Source organism: Protomyctophum bolini (assembly GCF_963924005.1).
Source record: "Protomyctophum bolini genome assembly, chromosome: 11".
Lineage (NCBI taxonomy): Eukaryota > Metazoa > Chordata > Actinopteri > Myctophiformes > Myctophidae > Protomyctophum > Protomyctophum bolini.
In genome coordinates, this window is record NC_137872.1 from 10,575,789 (window position 1) to 10,600,047 (window position 24,259).

At 42.5% G+C, this 24,259-nt stretch overlaps 1 protein-coding gene across 1 annotated transcript in view; it reads left to right on the forward strand.

Annotated features, from left to right (window-relative positions):
* Window positions 1-24,259, forward strand: part of LOC308324743 (carbonic anhydrase-related protein 10-like) — a 101,158-nt gene that overhangs the window by 962 nt on the left and 75,937 nt on the right. The gene's annotated exons all lie outside the window — the stretch shown is intronic.

Genomic DNA, 24,259 nt, shown 5'->3' on the forward strand with positions numbered 1-24,259 from the left:
TATAGGGACACGGAATACTGAAGCCTTTTATATAGCGCCATGCACATACATGAATGGTGGTCCCCAGCTGATGACCCTGCAGCAAAACGTACCTTTTGAGCGGTGCCAACCGCTCCTATGAGTGACTATATGTGTTTATGTCTGTATGTATGTCCCTTTGTCTGTCTGTGCATGAAACAGCTGCAGTACCGCTGGGTGACCTTAAGTGGCACTGTTGAGCATCACAGCCCCATTAAGTGAACGTAGTTGGCGTAGTACACGCCAACATGACGATTTTGACGTAGGCTGTTGAAGTTGAGCAACAATAGCGTGTTTGCCAAAAGTAATATTTAAACAGTAGATAAGACATTTTTGGCGAATGCAATGTAGTCTATATGTTTTCTGGGAGTGTGCAGATGTTATTTTGCATAGAGAGATTTGTGGTAAAAGTGTGGTTCGGTCGGAGATAGAGCACAAAGAAACGGCCATGTGCTCGTGTACCCCCTGTCTATTAGGTTAGCAGGATTACCAGTAAGACGCCCTGAGGGCGAGAAGTGAGTGTACAGGATTTGATGAGTCAGATCAACATATGGAATGTCAGAACAGGTCAGCTCCACATATGGAGATCTAAGGGTGGCAGTGTCTTGACTAGTGTACAGGGTTTGATGAGGGCCCAGGTAGGGGCGGGCCTTCATTTTGGGGCCTGTTGAGAACTCGCCGGCTGCCAGCCACGGGCGGCTGCAGTAATACGGTAACTTTGGGGCGGGCCTATCTAGAATGGACAGGTATCAGTCAAAAGGGAGACATCGAAGAGGAAGGACGGGTGGGGAGGATCAACATATGGAATGTCAGAACAGGTCATCTCAATATATGGAGATCTAAGGGTTTGAGGTCAGATGTAGAGTTGCTGGCCGGCTCCATATATGCAGATCTAGGCGATGATCCAGTCTTCTCCATGTATGGCTATCCAGGGTTTGATGAGGTCAGTGTCGTGATCTTCATATAATGGAGATGGCCATTTATGAGACGTGACGTGTCACGAGGCGTGATGGACTGACAACCATATATTGAGGCGTGACTGACTGACGGATCGACAGATTTGCAGGTTTTCATAGTAATCCTCGACCTACTGTCACAACAATTATTGCACCACTCAGTTCACACATTGTGCGATTTTTGGTATGCGGTCAGGTTTAGACTTAGGGAAGAGGAACCCCCTGCCATGCATAGTCCACTATGGTCACTGTTGGAGGTGCGACAGTGATAGCAGGAACACCATCCTTCTGTATGAAATAGTGTTTTACACCCAGAGCGACAGAGAATTTTACAGCAAAGACAAACAATGTTACAACAAAGACAGACAATGCTGACCATATCTATGGGAAATTGATATGAATTGCACAAATTACACATCGAAATGGTGTGGACAGAGGACAAAACGACTATAGAGAAGTACTGCTGTGAACATGATAAAAAGTTATTCAGTCCAACCCAGTGTGTTATTTCCCACACCGACTGTGAGACCCTTTAAAAAAAGTCCCCCGACAGTCATGTCATTGATTTGTTGACTCATAGGTTTGAAAGTTGTTGATTGAAATCCCCCAAACAGAGCAGGGGGTGTGAAATCTGGTCATGGACAAGAAATGTTGCTGACTCTCAACTGATGTCAATGTGCCCTTAGTGTTCCCAGTAGGGCTAAATTATTTACCAAATGGACCCTTATGGGTCTGTAACTCTGAGAGTGTACAAATGTACACTCCCAGAGATCCGAGATCCAGAGATCCGAGGGGTCCGTAGCCTACTATTGCATATCAAACTGGGGGTACTTGAAATTAAAATGGTTGAGAATCACTGCTAGAGCCTTAAAAGTCTTCTCTTATGGGGGTCCTGGCATATCTTTTCAAATGGGCTATTTAGTGTCAATTTGGGGGTCCTTGGCATGATAAAGTTTGGGAACCACTGCAGTAGGGTGCTTGGTTAAGGTATAGTTACAGTATTGTGGTTGCAGCTGTTAATGCTACAGAATGCCTGAAATTAAAGGACAACTTTGTTTTTAGAGGTTGTTATTAGAGAAAGTAAAATATGAGAGTTAATTTGTTTTAATTTGCTGTTTTCTTTTGATCGTATTTTGCGGGGGCATTTCGAACAAGTGGCTAAATAATAATATCTGTCTATAGTTAAAATCGTTAAAACGAAAGAAAGCAGCAAATGAAAAAAAAACTAAAAACAACACTAATCTTTTACATTCTGTTATAACAACCTAACACATGAACCTTGGTTGAAAAAAAACCAAAGTTGTCCTTTAAGGTCATAAGAACAAAATGGTGTAATTGTGGAGAAAACGAACAAACGCATTCCAATGCCAAAGTTCTTTTCAGCACTTCCTGCACTTCCATTATTTTCTAACTAGCCAAACACCACAGCAAAGGGCACCGTTTTGAAAATTGTGTGTGATTGGTCAGAAATTCAAGGTGGTCGTAATTTATTACCACAATCTGCAACGTTTAGAAGAAACAGTTTAGAAGAAAGGTTGGTGTGATGTTGATTGGAGCTCTCTCTGGGGGACTACACACACACACACACACACACAACCAGATGGCTATTAATTAATGGAGAGAGATGGCACACACACTTTGTCCTCCAAGACAAATACAGTATGTCATGGTGTATCGGAGAGTGATGAAAGCATAACAGTGGAGATCCAGCTGGCAAAAGCACCATTCCAGCACTGTAGTGGGTGGGGTCTAGCCAAAGAAGATCCTACTTTGAGCTCTGAAGGGGGCGCAAAAATACTGGTGCTGGGGGTGGCGAAGGCGCTAGCAACCGGGTCAGTGTTGAATGTTGATTTTCAGCGAGACAGTTTCATATCGATAAAGTACATTAATAAATTATGGAGAATTCCATCAGAAGCAGATTAATGTGGGTTAATGAGGCCTGATTGCAAAGGGTCATTAGATGTGTGTGACCAGACCCAGACTCAGGTGCATAGAGAAAGAGCAGATCTTTGATGGCAAAACATGAGTGTTGTCATCTTTTTGCAGCAGCTGCTGAGTCGGATTGATGAGTGTGGCACATGGCACCCATGTGGACCCATGTGCTCACGCACACATGGGTCTGTGTGTGCTCACAGACAGACAGATAGATACTGTTCTTTTGGGCTTGTCTTGGCATCAGTTTAGGTGTAGACAGAGTGGGCTGAGGGTCGAACCGGCAACATTCTGACTCCCAGACAGGGAGCCTATCTAATATTCAGTGCTTTATGACAGCATGATACACAAGATTGGCTCACAATCCCCCTCTCCCTGCTCAATCTCTTTACTTATAATGTCCATTTAATTTAGCATAGAAAAAGGTTAGTTTGGAAAAAGGCTGTTCAACTATGAAATGCGTTTTGACATACCTGTTGTGTTCTTTCGTGCTGATTACATTTTTATCTCTGTGACATTTTATGCAGAGCAAAGTGTTAATTTAACTCTCATTTTATGTTTTACACTTTGACAGTAAAATTATGCTAAATGCCTTTGCACACAGTCAGTCTAATGCAATATTTTATTGGTCAGTCTGTTCTTGATGGGTCTGAAAAAAGGCAGTTATCAAACTGTGTTTGATTTGATTTAAAATACGCACCATTGCAGCCACTCAAAGCGAGTTTGAAAATGTTGTAGTCTAACTCTATTTTATCTGTGCAAACAAATCTGTCTGAGGTTTCTCTCTCGCTCTCTTAGTTAGGGCAATCGGGTTCATTCCACAGTTCTTCAGTTCAGTTCTATAATTGATCACAGCTACTGTACACGTCTGTCTAATTTTCTCTCTCTTTCTTTACTTTTATCTCTCATCTCTGCTGGCCCTGGCTTTTTGCTCTTCTTCCAAATCTCGTCTCGTCATTCTGTCCTCTCTCCTCTCCTCTCCTCCTTTCACTTTACTTTCATCTCTCTCTGTTCTTTCCCTGTCTCTCTCTGTAATCTCCCTTTTCGTCCATTCTTCCTCACACCTCAACACCCCAGTACCTCCTTCCCTCCTGCTCCCTCCTTCTCAATCCCCTGTCTCTCTCATTATGTTCTCTCTCTGTTTCTCTCTCTCTACTCTCCTTTAATTTGTTCTTCCTCGCTTCACTTTGCTTTCCCTCCTCCCTCTCTCTCATTATCTCCATTCTTCCCTCGTTGTCTCAGTTTCTCCCCATAATATTCCCTGCCTGCCTGCCTGTCTGTCTGTCTGTCTGTCTGTCTGTCTGTCTGTCTGTCTGTCTGTCTGTCTGTCTGTCTGTCTGTCTGTCTGTCTGTCTGTCTGTCTGTCTGTCTGTCTGTCTGTCTGTCTGTCTGTCTTCCTGCTTTTTTAGAATAGATGTTCCAACTCAGTGGCCGTGTGCATGCTTGCGTGCGTGTGTGTGTGCGCGCATGCTGCTTTTCTTGAGGACAATGTGATGTGTGTTTGACGTGTGCTTATACGGTTTCAAGTGTGTTCTTCTCTACTGTGTGTGTGTGTGTGTGTGTGTGTGTGTGTGTGTTTTTTCTCCTCAGAAGAGTGCAAAGAAAATGGCTGCTACATTTCAATGTAATTTATTTATGTCTGCTTATCTATTTATTTATTCACTATTTTCGAGGTATAAGAATTTTATTTGTCAGACCAGTGGAGAGCGACGGACAGGAATCCTGGAAGACCTGTGAGCTCCCAGGATGCTACAGGCTGGGTTCATTTCAGGATGATGTTCGGTGTTTGTTATGGTCCTATTTACTCATCTTCTAGCCTGGCCCAGCCAGCGTGCTTTCTGGTCTAGAGCATGGAGCAAGCGCTGGAGAATATATTGGTTCACTGATCGCCCGCGTCTGACCCCTCCCCTCCGTGGTAGAAAACAGCAGAGAAAACAGATGTCACCATTATTGCGAGCGACGCCCCTCTGCACTGTAGTTCACTCCCACTCATAGACCAGGAAATGTATCTCGTTCCCTCCGGCTTTCATTTTTTGAGCTGAAAATAAAAGCCTGGATAGTACCGAGGCTACTCATCTTAAAGATTAGTTTTTTGCTTTTCTGCCTTTATTGATAGTTTCAAGGGAAAATTGACAGGAAGGAGGGAGAGAGAGGGGGAGAGACATACAGCAAAGGTCGTCATGAACAGGACTCGAACACACGACGCGCTGTGGCATGCGCTTGGACCACTAGGCCACCAGGTGGCCCGAGGCTGCTCCTCTTCAGATGACCTGCAGGTTCACTGGGTCAGGATTGGTAGCAGCACAGACATTGTTGTACTCCAAAGTGTATGTGTTTATATTTATATAGTAAAAAAAGAAAGAAAAGGCAAAGAAGTTTAGGAATAAGGGGTTTAGCATGGACGAAAATAGAGCTCTTACAGTCTTGTTAGTTTACATAATTGTTTTGACTTGAGTCTAGAGGATTATACTGAATAATCCATAACATCACAGATACCTTCACCTATGTGATGTGCTGAGAATCAGGAATGTTCTTCCATTCTTAATTGCTTTGTCCGGTTGATTCATTTATTTAATTCCTCTAGTTGTTTCGCTTTTTATCATGAGAATGTCCGTTATAATTTAAAATGGTATCGTTCTCCTCTCTCTTCCACTGACTCCCCCCACCCCTCCCTCCAAACTAAACCCTGCCTGACTTGAGATTGTCTCAACTTTATGCAAATGAAAAGTGTGCCGGCTGGCGGCCAATCAGATTATTGAATTGAACAGGGTACGGTAACCACATCGCAATCACTTTGATGCCACATGAGATTGATAGATGAAGATGATCATGGATAATTATTCACAGATGAATTAACGGCAGCTGATGGTAATAACATAATGTGGGGCATGTTTAATTTACTGCAGGTGTTTCTGTGCGCCAGCATTTAAGCAAGTTATATGTACCAGGGTGGTGCAGAGGTAAAGTACTTGTTCACCACAATTCAGTCTGTCTGAAAAACAAATCCACCTCAGTGCATCCAGCTTTATCATACAACTACAGCTGTGGGTTTCAGTTCAGGTGGATCACCACCCATCACCACCCACCAGGCAAACCAGGCATACTTAATGAACTGGTGGGGGTGCCCACATAAAAACAACATTTGAACAAATACTGTACACCTTTTAGAAAAAATTATACCTCCTTATATAACAATAAGACCTGATGATCATGTTTTAGGGTGGGGAAAAAAATCACGGCACTCTTTAAGGCTCTGTTCCATTGAGTGTGCAGTGGTTCTCAAATGTTTTAAATTTCATATCTCTGAGAGTGTAAAAACAGAACCAAATTGACCCGTAAGGGTGACTCTCAGAGTTATATACACCTGTACCATTTGGAACACACTCAAGGGCACTTTGAGACCCACTGGTGTAGCAGAGTGTTTCCAGTGAGCCAACACTCACAATAGCAGCACAGAATGGAACAGAGCCTTATTCATTAGTATCATCGGTAACACCTCATTCATTCCAAAATGGCACCTATGCATTTAGCCCATTGGCCGTGTTCGGGGAAGTAAGCTAGGGCGGTGTGTTGAACGGGAGGAGTAGAGGCCTCACTGACGGGTGAGCCAGTAGGATACAATATTAATAGCATCACAGAAATGTGTGAGCAGGGTTAATTGCCATAACTAATACATTGGGAGGAGAAAGGGGTACAAATAATTAGAGAAATGGAAAAAAGTAAACTCTACAGGAGTTGTCCATGCTGGCAAAGTGGCAATATATACCCACGGTTATTATGTTCACCCAGTCAAAAAGTTATCCATTCTTCTGTTTTGTATGACAAGCTGTTTATATATAGACCCACCAGGAGCAATAAACAATCTGAATTGGTCCAGAGAAAAACTAAATGTAGCATGCTGAAAAGTGTTGGTGATCATTGGTGCTTCTAGGGGGATTATGAAACATTTAAGCACAGCTTGCATATTAGCAACACGGCCACCAGCGGCAAACAATTGGCGGTGAATGCGATTCGCTCCGTGTTCATGTATCTTGACTGCACCACTATGCGCTTGCAACATACCGCATAATACGATGGTGTCGCGTGCCTACAGTAGCTGGCGTATACTGTACAAACTCTGCATGGCACCGCAGCACATTGTGAGCTTGTAGATCGGTGTGACACCGCTGTATGATGGCGTATAATCTAGGTGTTAAACATTCTGGACGCCAAGTGAGTGGATGGGCCACTCAAGAAAGGAGAATGAAAGACAAGTATAGGGAATAAAAACGAGACGGTAGTCATATCACCTTGTATGTTTTCACACCAGAATGTGTTGTTTGTGTTGCAGTGTTGAGATGTAATTGTGTGTGTGTGTGTGTGTGTGTGTGTGTGTGTGTGTGTGTGTGTGTGTGTGTGTGTGTGTGTGTGTGTGTGTGTGTGTGTGTGTGTGTGTGTGTGTGTGTGTGTGTGTGTGTGTGTGTGTGTGTGTGTGTGTGTGTGTGTGTGTGTGTGTGTGTGTGTGTGTGTGTGGAATAGAAAACAGGGATATTATGTATGCACTATGCAGGGTAGATTGTCATAACTTGTTTATTTTGTGTGTATGTGGGGGGTGCGAGTGATGGGTGTTTGCGTGAGTGTGTACCACACACACACACAGGACTGTGTCTGTGCCTGCCTTCTGGGTCTGTGTATTTCTGTGTCCGTGCCTGCGCATCCATCTGCCTGTAAGTATGTAAGAGTGTGTGTGTGTGTGTGTGTGTGTGTGTTTTCAGGCTTGTTATTGGTGTTCTGCAGTCAGAGGAAGTATAGGGCGCCAACTTACTGATCAGAGGCGGCTCTTCCTCTCTTTCTCAGCCTTTGTTTCCATGGCTCTCTCTCTCCTCTCCCTGTGTTCTCAGCTATCTCTCTCTCTCTCCTTCTCTCCCTGTGTTCTCCATGGCTCTCTCTCTCTCCTTCTCTCCCTTCGCATTGTCTCCGTCTCTGCATCCCTCTCTCGTTCTCTTTTATCATCTCCATTGCGCTCCGCCACAATTTTTCTTTCCCTCTCTTTAGTTTCCTCCCTCTTTCACTCCCTCTCTCTCCATTTTTCTCCCTTCAATCACTCTGACGTGCACACGCACACGCACACACACACACACACACACAAGCACACGCGAGTGCACAGCTTATACACTTGCAGTGTCTCAAGGGCCCACAAGAGAGAGTAGGACAGAAAAAGAGAGAGGAGGTGGAGGATAGAGAAACAGTATTCCTCCCACGCGCTATATAGGAGATACAAGCAAATTTAGATGCCACTGATGGAGAGAAGTGGAAGGAAATCTAGAGAGAGCGAGAGAACGAAATGAGAAATAGAGATTAAAAGTGTGGGCATGGCGAGACGGAGAGGAAGAGTGAAACAGAGATGGGGGGGAGAGAGAGAGAGAGAGTTATGGTATATGGGGTCTGCCTGAGATGACGGGGAGAACAGAGATGGTGAACGATAGGGTTGATGAAGTGCCCATGGCAAAATGGCTAATTTATAATTAGTCTAACGACCTTGTCACACGTCCAAAGTGACGACACGTTCGTGTCGACACTTTCCTCAGTTGAAAATAAGTGACTTTTATATGAATTTATACTTTGTGACTTTGTCGTTTGACAATGTATAAATTAGAGAGGGAGTGAGACGGGAAGGAGGGAGGAAGAACATCGAGTGACTACACAATTAGGAGGGAGAGCAACAGAGGGAGGCATAAGCTAAATTCCAGTACCCGAAATCTTGGCCACTCGCTCACTCAAACTCGATCACCCCAGCATGACAGTGTTACGGTGAAATTAGTGACATGCCGAAATATGTGACCATCTTCTGGACTTCACGTCTACACGCTTTACGCCTATTTCAGAAGCCAGTAGGTCACCGATTTCACGATAACACCGCCATGCTGCATGCAGTCACTGAGTGTGAGTGAGCCAATGGCAGAGATTTTGGGTATTGTAATTCATAGGGTGAGTCTGAGAGGAGAGCCAGAGAGTGTGTGAGAGAGAGAGAGAGAGAGGGACAGACAAAATAGAGGGTAAACGAGTGAAGAAAGAGAGAAAGAGACACTGACAATAATGAGGGAGAGAGAGAGAAAACCCAAGTGAGAGGGATGGAGCGAGAATTGTTATACTTTCGATCTCAATAATCTCTTAACATCATTACGCATCCTTATTTTCCCCGCCTGAATGGACGCTCTTTATTTCCCCCCGCAATTACTCACTGTGGTAACCACATTAGGACTAACGCTTGGCTGTGAGCTGTTTGTTCTTACTTATTATCCAGTCTCTTCTGGGCCGTGTCGGCCCGTTGCACACAGATTCATGTTCAGGCCGCTTGTTAGCCATAACTTCTTCGGCTAATTTGCTATGGGGCAAAGGTGTGTGTGTGTGTGTGTGTGTGTGTGTGTGTGTGTGTGTGTGTGTGTGTGTGTGTGTGTGTGTGTGTGTGTGTGTGTGTGTGTGTGTGTGTGTGTGTGTGTGTGTGTGTGTGTGTGTGTGTGTGTGTGTGTGTGTGTGTGTGTGTGTGTGTGTGTGTGTGTGTGTGTGTGTGTGTGTGTGTGTGTGTGTGTGTGTGTGTGTGTGTGTGTGTGTGTGTGTGTGTGTGTGTGTGTGTGTGTGTGTGTGTGTGTGTGTGTGTGTGTGTGTGTGTGTGTGTGTGTGTGTGTGTGTGTGTGTGTGTGTGTGTGTGTGTGTGTGTGTGTGTGTGTGTGTGTGTGTGTGACAAGTGCATATATGCAAGACTATCTTTCTCTCTTATGTGTATGTGCGTCTGAGCATGCCTGTGTTGTTTGATGGAGACAGTTTACTTTGCAGCATTGAAATGGTGAGAGGGGGACATGTGGACGCAGCATGTTTATTGAATAGATAGAAAGACTGGATGATTGCATGTGGCAGTGTGTATTTATTTAAGTATGTGTGGGGGCTGTTTGTGAGCGTGTGTGTGTGTGGGGGGGACTTACAAGCAAGCCGTATGCGTGTGAAATAGAGATAGTGTGTATTTTGATATAGACTAGAGTATTGCGGTAGTTCAGGCAGGCATGGACATACACCCTCCCTCCAATCACATACAGCTATGATCCTAATGATTCAATCTGCGTGGTTTGTTTAAACAGAATCACTCTTACATGCTCAACTTAAAGATGGAGTGCTGTGATTTCTTTCCACCCTAAAATATGTCATCAGGTATTATTGTCATTATATGGAGGAAGAATTATTTCAAAAACGGCCTCCAGGAAGAAACTCTAAATACAAAGGGACGACATGGCACATAACAACCACACCAAGGGGTCTAAAACCTCATAAACACATGAAAAACATGTGGAAAACACATGGAGAAAATACAAAATTCATGGCACTCCATCTTTAACATTGTGCTACTGCAGTAACCACTCATAAGTGAACAAACTCCCTCAACCCCCCCTGTAGTAGCAATTACTGGTAGGTTTCTCCATATCGGCATTCAAAGCAGGTTTGTACTTTGGTTCTACCCTTTGAGGTTCTCAAAATGTCTAGTATCGTGATTCGTGTCCAATGGTTTCCATTCTGATAGGCCTAAGTGTCTTGGGTTTCCAACTCTTCAATCCTCGAATGCTACAGTCTGTAACTCCACCTCCTCACAAAAGGTGTGGCAGGAAGCTGTCACCTGTTTGTAATTTAATGTTTGTGAAAGATATTTTAAAATAAAATATATTTCCATTTCTGCCAAGCACCCTCTAGAGGACCACTAATACTACAGTACTAGAGATATACCTTCAGCCCTAGCTAATTTCGAGGCACCATAATAAAGGTGACCTTTACCTAGCTTTTATGCACTGGAGCCCAGCCGTTACAGGGTTTAAGGAACCAATACTGATTCCGATATCATAGATCGATACATTTATTGAACCCTGCACCTGTTCCTGCTGGAACTGTGCCAATACATCTATTGATGTTCAGATGTATTGGACCAGAATTAATTCCTGTGTTATCCTGAAGGAGTACAGCCCAGATGTCTTGTAAAGAAGCAAACATTTACATTCACTTTCTTCTACTGGTTGAGGTCTTATTCCTGCATGTCTGCTAGGAAAAGATTAGTTGCTGAGCTTTTTCAGCTTGACTATGGTGATACTGTTCATGGATTGTCCTCTCCCTCTACTTTGGCTAAGCTGTATCATTCAGCTTTATGATACAATAGCCTACAAATTCCAAATATAGTACCCATTACTGTATTTGCACAACATCATTGATTGGCCAATGCATATAGGATGCAACACTGGTATATTTTTTATCTTTAATTGGTATAAACTGCTCATGTACAACTCCCAAGTTTTTATTCTTGCAAGGTAGTCATAATTTATAATCCTAAAAATGGTTGCACTGTATAGTACCTACTTTTCAAAATGAGGCGGACAAGATGAGGTTGTCCTATCACGGCTTATGATTCTTTTGAAACTCTGTAATGCAGTTTATTTTAGTTAATCATCGTGTACCACTGTTATTTGTCGTTTATAGGTAGTGCTTTGGCTCTGTCTTGTCTTGTCTTGTCTTGATTCACTTGTAAAAGAGGTTTTAAGCCTCAATGTGACTTGCTTCACTACAGTTGTTAAGGTTATATAGACACTGTATACTACAAAATAAGATACCAGTAAGACGCCTGAGGGCGGCGTCCACGCATCCGCCTTTGAGGTCAGATGTGGAATTTCTGGCCAATATTGATGACATCAGGGATCTCCATATATGGATCTCCATCCCTGATGATGTCACGTGTTCTATCCCTGACGGGAAATGCACAATTCCATAGTTAACTGCAACCTTTGGTCGCAATAAAAAATATGAAACCCCTACATATCAGTGAATTAAACAGCATGTGATGTAAACACTATCAACTGAAATACTTCTGCTTCGCCTTAAGTCTAGCTTTAATGCGTACAACACCATACAGTAGCATCCAAACCTTAACTCTGAATTTGCATGTTTTATAGTAGACAGGTGTTAGCCTACCTTGAGTGTAATAGTGAATTCTATAGGCCTTATGTAATGTGCAGTCCACGAAGACTTTGACGGATCCAGATTTGGGTGGATAATGGATATGTCAAAATGGTGTTTCGGAAGTCTTGTGGCAGTCTTGGCAGCCAAGTCTGCTATACACACACCAGCTAGCCTACTGTACATTAGTTGTATTGAATAAAGTGGCAGCTAGTGCTACTGATGTGGTAGTTCCACATTCATGTATCTTTTTTGATGTTTGTATCTGTAACACTAAACATAATTATTATTAACCCCCCCCCCCCCCACCCCCCAAAAAAGGGAGACTGAATGCCCCCCCCCCCCCCCCCCGGCCCGGCTGCTGGGGTGAAATGAAAGCTTTCCAGAAACAGGCAGATGTAGTATAGAGATCCTTACTTTGCTGCCCTACATGCCAATAGGCATAAACATTCGAGGCTATTGGGAGCTCCCGATACCATCGACTGTAATACCGTTCTAACTCTAATACAGGATAGCTGCTGGGAAGGGATTTCTACAATGTTGTGTCGAGGCCTCTGCACCCTGTTTTTACGCATCCACCCACCCACCGCTACAGAAGCGCTCTGTCCCAGAGAGCCTGTTTTTATGCTTTAAAAAAATGTAGCCTGCAGACATAGTATATATACCACTTGCTATCTAATACTGTACTAGCACTGTAGCAGTCTACAGCTAGTCTAAGAGAAACACATTGGGAGATGCTAATCAAGTCTAGACAAAATGCAACTTTATGCATCGTAGGTGTAAAAGTTTTGTGGAAGTTAAGCTAGTGCTCATTATAACGGAACAATATCTTCTGGTACAAACTGAATGCTCTGTGCAAAGCATGTGTATGTAGGACGGTGGGGGTCCTCATTAAAATCTAACAATTACCCTGTGTTCAGGTGTATACCGTACATTGCAAAACCTCTATTTTTTTTTAGTCCTGCCTAAGGCTTGTGGTTCATGCTTAGCCATGCCTGCATTGATGATTGGCTCAGTGAGTGGCCATGGCTTAACAATGAATGGTTGGGAGAAAACATATTAGCATTGTTGTTCTGATCGGGTGTAGATAAAGACATTCAAGGACATGCATTGTGTGGAAACTACTGCACCGTAATTTCCGGACTATAAGCCGCTACTTCTTTCCCATGCTTTGAACCCTGCGGCCTATGGGGAACTCTAGCTGCATGTCATTGTATGTGTATGCATGGGGGAAATGTAACGCACAAATCTACTGTATGTAAAGGGGCTATAAAGGCGCTGTATAAATGCACCATTTATCATGAATTCATTCATTACCTCCCTCCATTCATTCAGTATTTTCATTTTTACAATCCTTCTGTATGTACAGTTGTTCTGTCCATGTATATTTATCCGCTTCATTCTGTAGTGCGGCTCATATATATTTGATCACAACTGAGAGAGAGAGAGAGAGAGAGAGAGAGAGAGACTATCTCTCGCTCTCCTTTGATCTCCTTTCACTCTGCCTCTGCTGTCTCTCATCCTCTCTTCCCTCGTCTTCCTCCTTCATCTTTTATCCCCTCACCTCAATTGTTAGGGTTTTCACTCACCTCATCTTCTGTCTTTCTTTGTTTCTGATCTGGTTTCTCTCTCTATCTCTATCTCTATCTCTATCTCTCTCTCTCTTCTATCCAGCTTCTAAACCATACCCTTTTCCATTAATTATGAGAGAGAGAGATGCAGCTGATGCTCCAGTCAGCCCCATGCAGTGGCTCGTAGAACGCAGTACCACGCTGTGGTACAATGCCTAAATTGTAAATTGTGGTACCAGTAATTTTGACGTGCATCTCGCAGGGACGGGACGGAACGGAACGGTGCATGTGCGTGCACGTTAGAAAGCGTCCCCCTAGATTCAAGATAAGACGCATCTAATCAACCTCGCGTCACCAGAGTTTCCAAGACGCACCAAGTACCCAGTGGTCTAGGTTTACTGCCCCCCCCCACCCTCGCCCCCCCCTGTTTTCACACCGTGTCAAGTACCGTGCTGAATTCAAATGGATACTACTTTGCATAACAACAGCTTTAACTGTTTACCTGAGCGCACGTAGCCTATACGGTAAGCATGCACACTTACAGCAGTAGGCTATGGCTCCAGTATAGGCTATACTGCTGCTGTGAGGTGTTCAACATGCACACAAGTGGAATGCTTCCTCCTCCATCAAAGAACGGATTCGTCCAAAGCAAACTTTTTATTTTCGCTAGTGTGCTGATGTTTGTCTGAATATTTTAAATGTTTGTGTTGTGTGTCTAAAACTCTCATACACTATTTAACAATGGACTTAGGCTATGCAGCCGTTCTGTGTGCATGTCGCGATGCACGTGCGCATGACGTTCCGTGGTGCCAGTAAAAAAATCACCATGACACCACTGGCCCCATGAATAGTCTTCTCACAAAAAGTACAGACGTTATGAAAGGAGCTGTACATGGCTGACTCAGAAGAGGGCAGATGGAGCCAAACAGAATAGTTGAAGAGAGAAATATTCAACTAAAAGTAACAAAATAACTCAAATTAGAATTGCAAAAACGTTTTAGTTAACTGACAAAAGAAAAAGAAAAGAAGCCTTATAGAAACGCTCTTCTACTTGCCTTCCTTACGGGAGGGCACACACGTGTGCGTGCCAGCCCACCGGTTTTGTACAAGAGGGGCTAGGTCAGTGACCTCACCTTGAGCGACATCTCCACGATTCAATACATTTGCTCGTGAGTGTATGAAAAAACTCTGTGCGTCTGCACCATCTAGTGACTGGACCACAAATGACTCTTCTTCGAGTCAGTCTCAAAATGTCATCATCAGTTATTGAAAAGATCAAATTTGTGGACGTGTTTTATGCTGTCATGTACAGTAACATGTTCTCCAGTTAGTTTTCAAAAGTGACATTTTAAAAGTTCTCTCTCTATGTCCTTGTCAATGGGGAAGTTTGTCAGGCAAAAGTCCCTGAGCTTACTATCGACTTGCACAAGGACAGATTAGGACACACCGTCAACATGAGCGTGGGGAGTCACGCAGGAGTCAGTTTCAGGGCCACCAGACGGGTTATACAGCAGTCTTTCTGAGCCACTGGTTCTCAATGTGGTGTCTAGGGACCTTCATGGGTCCTTGACTGCTTTCTAGAGGGTCTCCACTGCTAAATCATTAAAATGGACACTTACAGGTCTGTAACTCCCAAGAGTGTACCCACAAGGGTCCATATGGTTCCATTTGAACACTCTCAGAGTTAACTTTTGACGTTGTACTGTAGATTGTATTAAATGGTGGTCCATTTAATTTAAAGATCCAGATTGATATTGCATACACTACAGTATATCAAACTGAAATGGAAAAGGTTAAGAAAAACTGCCCTAAGCCACCCTTCCTCTGCTATTCGCTTCCATTGTATTGCATGTGATTGCACGGCTGTGGTACCCTTTATTTATGCCTGACATATCCCCCCTCCACTCATTTCACAACATGTATAATTACATGCCTGAGATTAGACTTTGAAACATGTAGTTGGGTTCATGTCTTGGTGCTCAGTGAATGGATTGACCTGTAAAAGAGATTAAGCCGAATGCAAATCTTGAAGGATTTATGGCCTTCTAATGTCCTCCTGATGACCCCTCAGCGATCACAAACAAAACACACAGAGTTTAATTTCAAAGTCACGTGTTTTGGTACTTTGAAAGCATCATGTTTACTAGTGATTGTAGGGTTTTAAATGCATTATGTAGTAAATGATGTAGGTCTCCACCTTTCATGAGTCCATAGTCCACCGCTTAATTTACTGTATGTACGAGGATATCTCAAATGGATAGAAGGCACTTTTTGGTCATTTTAAAATGTTATTGTTATTTGTTTATACAGTATGTATTCAGTCACCCTCTCAGCTAGTCATTCCAGTACAACAGAATAGACAAAGAATAGACCACTCCAGTCTGGAAACTGAAGTGGGTATTAACATTTGGGGATTACATTTTCTTAAGTTTAGCTCAGGATTATCTATGACTTCAAGCCGTAATGCGTAATTTATACTGTTGTACATTCAATAGTGTTGCCATTAACATAGTCGATCTACAAGCTCACAACATGAACATGGCAAGCCTTCATACAACAAAGTATAAATCAGGCTTTAGGTAACCAGATGATTTGGGAAACTTTCTCTTGTCATACTTTCCTCCTGAGGAATTTCAAACACAGACCGAATTATTGATTGGTGAGAAAAATAACCTGTACAGTCTCCCACAATCCTATGAGACACGAGGCCAGATGGAATAGACTTGGATAAAATTGCTTTTCATTACAGAAAGGAAAATATTAAGCTGGTCTAATTTCCAATTAGATTTAAATCGATTTCATTTGAGCAAATACCCTGGTGGTATATGTCAGTCTGGTGTGTGCTATCTCACTGTGACGTGTCTTGTCATATTTAATTTAAGATAAAATAAAAGTCACCTTCCCTCAAAAAACCTCAGTAATAATAATTATAGATAATACGCCCTCCCGTCAGCACAGACTAAACCAAAAAACTTCCCAAGCATAGAGCTTATCCAATCTGGCATCTCCCAATCCAATCTGGCATGTCTTCAAAAGAAATGAATCTTTCTCCTGTTAAATTCCCAATACGTCATTACTTCCTCTTACAGATTTCGTCCGGTAAGCTTGACTGTCTGTAACACAAGACACCTCAGTCTTGTAGTCAACCATTGAAACAGTTCCTTCTAATTTTAGCAACTGAAAAACAACCACTACTTTCCAAACTAAATCCTCTCAGGGATTTAGCTACAGTGCAGCAGTAGTTCAACGATCATGCAGCAAAAAGTGGGACTGTCTCTCTGTACCCTGGGGGAGCTTGGATGGTTGTTTTTTTAGGGTGGAAATTCCCATATGCCTTTGCTTCTCTTTGAGACTTCCCCCAATTAGACTGGCCGATGAAAGTAAGTGATTGGTTGAGAGGAAGTGCTCCTGATCTATTTGGATCATTGCATCAGCCCGAATCAGCCACCGGCACTCTGATCTTTAAATTGGACCGGAACGGCCACTTTGGGACACTTAATTGGTTCAAGACGTATTACTGTCGAGTGAGATCACCATTAGTGAAGTCTCGCTCCCATGCCAGTGTATGTCTCTGTATAAGAGTAATGTTTTACCAGATAGTTTTAGAAAGGGCATTTCCTTTTTGAGTTCGCGGTAGGGTGGTCTGCCTCTCTTTTATCTTTCTTACTGACACATCCAGAAGCTGGATGGGGGAGTTGTTAGGCCATAATTCCTTTGTGTGTCCTTTTTAATTGACTATAGAGGCTTGGCTGGTGATTGCATTTGCAACACAATTTACTGTACTTAATGTGGTGCAAAATGCAGTAGCTTAGCATTTTGTGTTTCAATACATATTTTGGCAGAGACAAATTTGACAAAATACTGTAGATTCATATAACAATACAGCTGCCCTAAATGCTGATTCGTAACTATAGGCCTTAACCACTTGCTGTAAGCTCTACGTCTGCAATGTATACAGTAGTAGCCTACAACTAATAGTGAAAATTATTATTATTTTTGACATTTCTTGGGCATTTTGTGAAAATTCTGTAATTTGGAGGAAAGTTCCACCTACAGTATGACATGCCAATAATAAGTCCCTACTATTAAGAGTGTACTGTAAATGGTAAATGGTAAATGGTGCATTTATATAGCGCCTTTATCCAAGGCGCTTTACATAGATTGTGCATTACATTCACCCATTCATACACCGATGGCAGCGGAAACCATGCAAGGCACCAACTAGCACATCGGGAGCAATTAGGGGTTCAGTGTCTTGCTCAAGGACACTTCGACAGTAACTCTGGGGGAGCCCGGGTTTGAACTGGCAACCTTGCGGTTCCCATCCAGGCACTCTACCCCTGAGCCACCGCCGCCACCGCTGTAGAATAATTGATCGTAGCTTTTTTAGTTGAACCCCAACATGCTTTCACTAAAAATAACAGATCTACAAGCAACACGACCAGGAAAAAGACGGTCATATATATCTCCCACGATTTTTGTAACCCTTTTATTTCACCCAGTGTCAATTGTCAACTGTAATCCTGGGCGCTACACTCCCTCTGCCAACCTCGGGAGAGCAACGGACTGACCTCATGCTTCCTTCAATGCATGAGGTGCAGGGAGTGGTTGTCTCCCTGGTTGACATAGGGCGTGGAAGGAACACGTTATTCCAACCAGTTCCTTTCCCCTGCATGTTTGTTGTGTGGGTACTTACCCTAGGGGACACGGGGAGATCATGCAAACTCCACACAGAAAGGCCCTTTTGCCAACCCCATCTATGGCATGGGCACGCCCCCAGTGCCCACAGCATAGCGGGAATCAAACCCAGGACCGTCCAGCTGTATGGGGACAGCGATACCGACATCGTGCCCCTCTAGTAGTTGGGTAGAGTATAGTTGTCAGGTAACTCAAGTCGTGTGGCACAACGCAACGCATAGATTGGCTATTTTTGCCGAATATTCCTCCCAGAATAGCGATGCTGGGGGTTCAAGTGGGAGAATGCCATTGTATCAGTTTCAAGGGTTAATCCTATTTCTCTGTTTCTATCCATGAGCGTTTACTAATGTCTCCCATCAGAGGAAATAATTTACAATACAACTGTATCATCACACAGCCAAGCTCATTGCCATATAGAGCATTACTTGGATTTAAAATGGAAAACACTAGTGGCAGCAGAGTGAATAGCAGTGAATATTTATTCGAGTGTAAACTACACTTTCTGGTCTGGTTTTAATTATGCTCCACCATTATACTTCACTTATATAATATACATAATATAATATTCAAATATCAGTCCTCCAAGGTCTGCAGTCTCGCTAAATAGCCTTAATTCCATTCAAATTCAAATTATAATTCATTCATTAATTCATTCATTATAATTAATACAAAATAACTTATGCATTCATTGCATTGTCTCGTTAGAAATGGGAATATTCAATGGAAAACAAACAAACAGGCATGTGCATTTCTTATCATTATAATTATTTGAAATTTCTGTTGACATTTGGATAAATCATACTGTAATTAGCATCGACAGAGAGGCTGAAGCTGTAGACCTCTAATCACATAGAGTCTTGGCTTGCTGGCTTTTGGCAAGAGCTTGTTATCACATCTAACAACATTTTACAACTCCATCCCTCCCTGCAGACATCATTAACTATCTTTTCTAGTATGTTTCCTTTAAACATATCAACTGCTCATCTGATAAAGGAAAGATCTCCCCTCCTCTTACACGATCTGGGTGTTTTCTTGCCAACAGGGGAGCGTGATTGATCAGACCAAAGCTGCAGTGCGTTGGGTCATGAGTCCCTCTCGGAGGCCTGTGTGTAACATGGTCCTGCCTCACTTCATTGTTTCTTCATTGGGAGCTGAAGTTGCCTTCATGCCATGACACCCGTGCCATACAACCCCATCACTCCCTCCCAGGCTTAATTTGATATATCCTTTAATATACTCCCCCTCACCTTATATACTCTTTTCCCTCCTTTGTTTTCTAAGAAAAAAGGGATTCCAGTGTCACCCACAAGGCCCTATTATATTCTCTCTGCAGCAAAGACAACAGTTTTATGTAAAGGGCTCCTTGTGCAATGCCCTCTATAGCTTTATGCTCCAAACAGACCCAACAATTCTATACACCACCCACCAACACGGTTGGTGATGGTTGTGGGTGGAACAATGTTCTTTTATTCTCCTTTGTGTCTCCGTACATATACAAGGTTGTGTGTCATATTCTGCTCACCTTCACAGCTCGGTCCCTTAGAGGTTTCGTTGGTGAAATCTATTATTACGAGTCATGTCAAATTGAGAGCAAGGAGGTATTGCTGATTTAAGAAAAGAACGGCAACAGAAAAGAAACAGTGTCCAAGAAATTTAGTGAACTCAAAAACCGGTTTCAATGAGCCTGGGTCACTATAGCTACCTTAATCTGGAACATGTGCTGAAAATGTATGAGGGGTTTATATGACCTATATACAGTATTTGATAAAAGGAACTGCAGTGCACACTGCACAGACATTCTCCCCTTACCCTCCTGCTCTGCAGGGTTGACAGTTTCCTGTATAACAATGTTAAATTCAAACACTGCTGTGATCAACAAATGGAGCCGTGTTTAGACTTTGACTTCACACATGGTAATGTATGTGTTGATTTTGACAGTACATTTTTATTATTGAATACAATTTAAATTATACTATTGTATGAGGATGACATAATTTAGTCTACTTCTATGTTCTATTCTAACTTCACATTACACAGAGGAGATTGTGTGCATCGTCCTGTATTTAGACCAGGTGCTGGACATCAAGGCAAGAATCAAGGAGACTATTTTTATGTTATTAAGGGCTGTTAGCTTCGTCATGCGTCAATGGATTAATTTTAGTGGGAAGAGAGCAGCAGGATGAAGACGTGAGAGAGAGACATAGACAGAGCTGGAGAGAGAATATCTTGGGGGAGGTATTACCATAGCTTAGTGATGATGTGTTCTATTATGCTATGAAAACATAGAGGTGGTAGTACACATTGGTTGTACACATGACACACACACACACACACACACACACAGGGGAAATAATAATGTTATGTCTGTATGACAAATCCCTATTGAACCTGCGTGTATCATATATATTTATTGAAAGGATGAGCCCCTTGAGATGTCCCGTCTCATTTTAAATGTTTTTTTGTGGCTTTCGCCTTTTATTTTATATATTTTATGGAGGGACAGACAGTAGGCTGACAGGAAATGGGGAGAGAGGTGGGGGGAAGACATGCAGTAAAGGTCGTCAGTATCGGGAGTCGAACCCGTTACGACACACTGCCAGACTGGATTACCAGCCAAGGTACCTGGAGCACTGAGCCATGGCCCAGGCCGTCTCATCTCATCTCATTTTAGAGGGGGTCCTCAACACAGATACATACAGTACAATACAGTTCACAAACAATACAACAGTACAACCATAAAACAAAACAAAACAAAAGCTCTCCCAAAGATAGCCGCTCCCACCCCACTGTTCATGTTTGAGTTCCGTGCTGATACATTTGTTGTGGATGTATAGGGTGTTCTTCTGTGATCAAAAAACCTGAAAAACCTGTCCGTCCGTCAGGTTACGCCACCATATATGGCCATCAGCCCGTTACGACTCTCTGTCGATGCTAATTACAGTATGATTTATCCAAATGTCAACTGAAATTTCAAATAATTATGATGGCTTCAATCAAACTCCCTGAACACAGACAAACAAACAAGATGCCCAAAGAGAGGAGAGAGCCCTGACATTGGAGTGTCAGGATAACAAACGCCTTCTTAACGTCAAAAAAAAAACAAAGTAGATGATCATGGTTATACAGTACATGAGGCTGCAGAGGGCACGCACGCCTCCATTCACATCAGTGGTACTGCAGTGCAGCGAGTGGGCAGCTTCAAATGACTTGGGATTCATATCAGTAAAGACGGACTGGTCACATCATGTGGGCATTATCATCAAAGCAACACAATTTCTCTTCTTCCTCCGCGCACTGAAGAGGCTCAGCATGGACTACAGGATAGACTTGCAAGTACGCAAGACTCTACAAGGGCAGTAGTGGCTCAGGGTTAGAGTGGCCGGTAGAACAGCCGTATGGGATCCGTTAGGTTACCACTTCCCAGTTCGATCCCGGGCTCCCCAGAGTTTTAGTGTCGAAGTGTCCTTGAGCAAGAATACATTACACAAATACTGGTCAACAAAATATGTTTGTTGCAGGGCTGGTGACTTCATAGATTGCACACTTTTAATTGAATAATAAGCTGAATTATGTGTGTACCAGTGTATTGTATCTGCTGTCGGGGGAAAAAAACACCTCTTTTCAGGAAATGAAAATTATAATTGTTTCAGGAAATATAAAAGCCTAATATTTTTAAAACGAAGCGATATTGCATCATCAAAGTTGGTAATGTGACTTTATATATTGTCAATGAGAGGTGGTGGAGTTAGCTGCTTCAGCAGACAGTTTGAGGGTCCAATGAAGTTAAGAAGTTTTGTCCAATGCGCTTTTTACTACTTTTCATTGGTTCAATATTGCTTTAACCAACACATGTACTGTATATGTATTACGTAAAGGGTGTTCAATAGCACTGATTTATGCAAAAGAAAAACTCAAAAATGGAGTTGGTTGGTTTCCTTCCGACAGCAACAATATTTGTGGTGTGGGGTGTGTGAGTGAGTGGGTCTGTTGTTGGTAGTATAATTAGTTGTGTACTTTATTATTAGGTACACCTGCTTATTCATTTATTTTATTTATTTATTTATGTATTTGACAGGGACAAAGCTCATTAATCAACATGTCAGTTTTCACCTCAATGTAAATGGGCCAGAGTTAGCCAAAGCAAAAATTCATCTGTAGTCCCTGGGCAGGCTCTTAAAAAATGAATGATAAAAGAAAGACAGAGTGTAGTGTGCCTGCACACAACACCATGCGTTGATGCCATGTGTGCATACAGTATGTGCAGGCACCCAACACCATGTCCATACAAAAACACAATACAATACAGATAAGAGAAAGACAGAGTGTGTAGTGTGCCAGCACACAACACCATGCGTTGATGCCATGTGTGCATATGTACAACCACCCAACACTATGTCCATACACAAACACAATACACAATACAATACAATACAATACAATACAATACAATACAATGAATACAGGAACAGATCAACATGGTACAGGGGACTGCAAAGTGAAGTGAGAAATGACACCGGTGATGAATACTAAATAGTGCTGATAGTTACTCATGATTACAGATTTGAATTGTTTTTAGCCACCTTTTCAGGTTGAAAGGTCAGATAGTTTAAGGTCAGATAGTTGGAAGTCTCTCTTACTTCTGTGGGGAGACTGTTCCAGTGATGGGAGGCTCTAACAGAGAAGACTGTTTTACAAAACACAATATGTCTGATTGGCACTTCACAGTCACCTCTGGTAGTTGCCCTTGTTGCTCTGTCACCACTGTCCCTTCGATCTATGAACTGTTCGTGGAAACAGCAGCTCCTCCAAACATGAATCAATGTGACTGAAAGTCAGTACATGATGCAAGCAGACAGGATCGAGAGGTTCGTCTATACATTTGAATGGACTTTGAACGTGGTATGCTTGACAACAAGCAGACATGGTCGTTCTGTGGTTTACAGAATATGATGAAAAACATCCAGACAGTGGCAGTTCTGCAGAAGAAAAATGCCTTGAAGAATGGCTAGACGAGTTCATGGTAACGTGAACTTCAGGAAGGCCACCACAAGAACACAAATAACAGCTTGAGGCGGACGGGGAGTTACTAATAAAGTGGACACATTTTTTATACTATTTTATAGGTTTGTTCCCCGATCGGATCGGGTGATCGGAAATCGGCCCCTCAGAGATCATCAAACAAAGACTATAGTCACACTCGGAGGCGTTAAAGACACGTGTTAAAGGCGTGTTTCCTCCTCCGCGTCATCAGGACGGAGTTTAGCATGGATGAAAATAGGGCCCACAGTCCCCTGGTTTGTGTCCCCAATGTTGCCTGTCAGTCAAAAGTTCAAAAGTTAGCAAGTCGACCTAGTTTTCATTGCTGTCTGTCAGACTGAAAATTGAAAATATATAATCATTCCAGTTGAATCCATTCATGGCATTTTGGATTTTCATGGCAATGTTTCCTCAACGCTGTGCCAATGAGAAACTCATTGCACCCAATCAGGATCAGAATATGTCTTATTGGGATCAGACAAGTTCAGTAAATGTAATTTTTGCCTGTCCTTAGCTGCTCCATAACAATAAAACCTCTATCCCCCTCTATAGCTTGCTGTAGTCATATTGTATGTCGTGATGGTAATGCTGCATGAATGTTTTTCAATAGATTTGAAAAACATTTTAAGATGGTTCAACTAGCCAATCTACATCGACACGTGAGCTTGTAGATCGGCTATTTTAACTGTTTTAAAAGGTTTTTCAAAATAGTAGAAAATAGCAAATAAGTTTAGGGGGATAAGGGGATATTAAGTGCAAGATAAAGCACTTGATATCCTAATATTGTGGCATGTGATTAGGTGTCACATTGCATGTTGAGTCCTGTTGTTCTGCATGCGTTCAGTATACACTTAAACATGGTTTTCTCTATTCATCGCATGACTAATTGAATGGTTAAGAATAAAATTATTAAAATGGTTCGCCATTGCATACAATACAGATTCAGGGATGGCATTTTGCCATGGCTCTGTTTACTAATGAAGGATAGATGGACTTAAGAAAAGTTTCTCTCTCTCCATTGTGCACCGTTAAACATTGTTACATAATGCATACGGTCGCAGCTAATTTATCACTTGTGTGTGT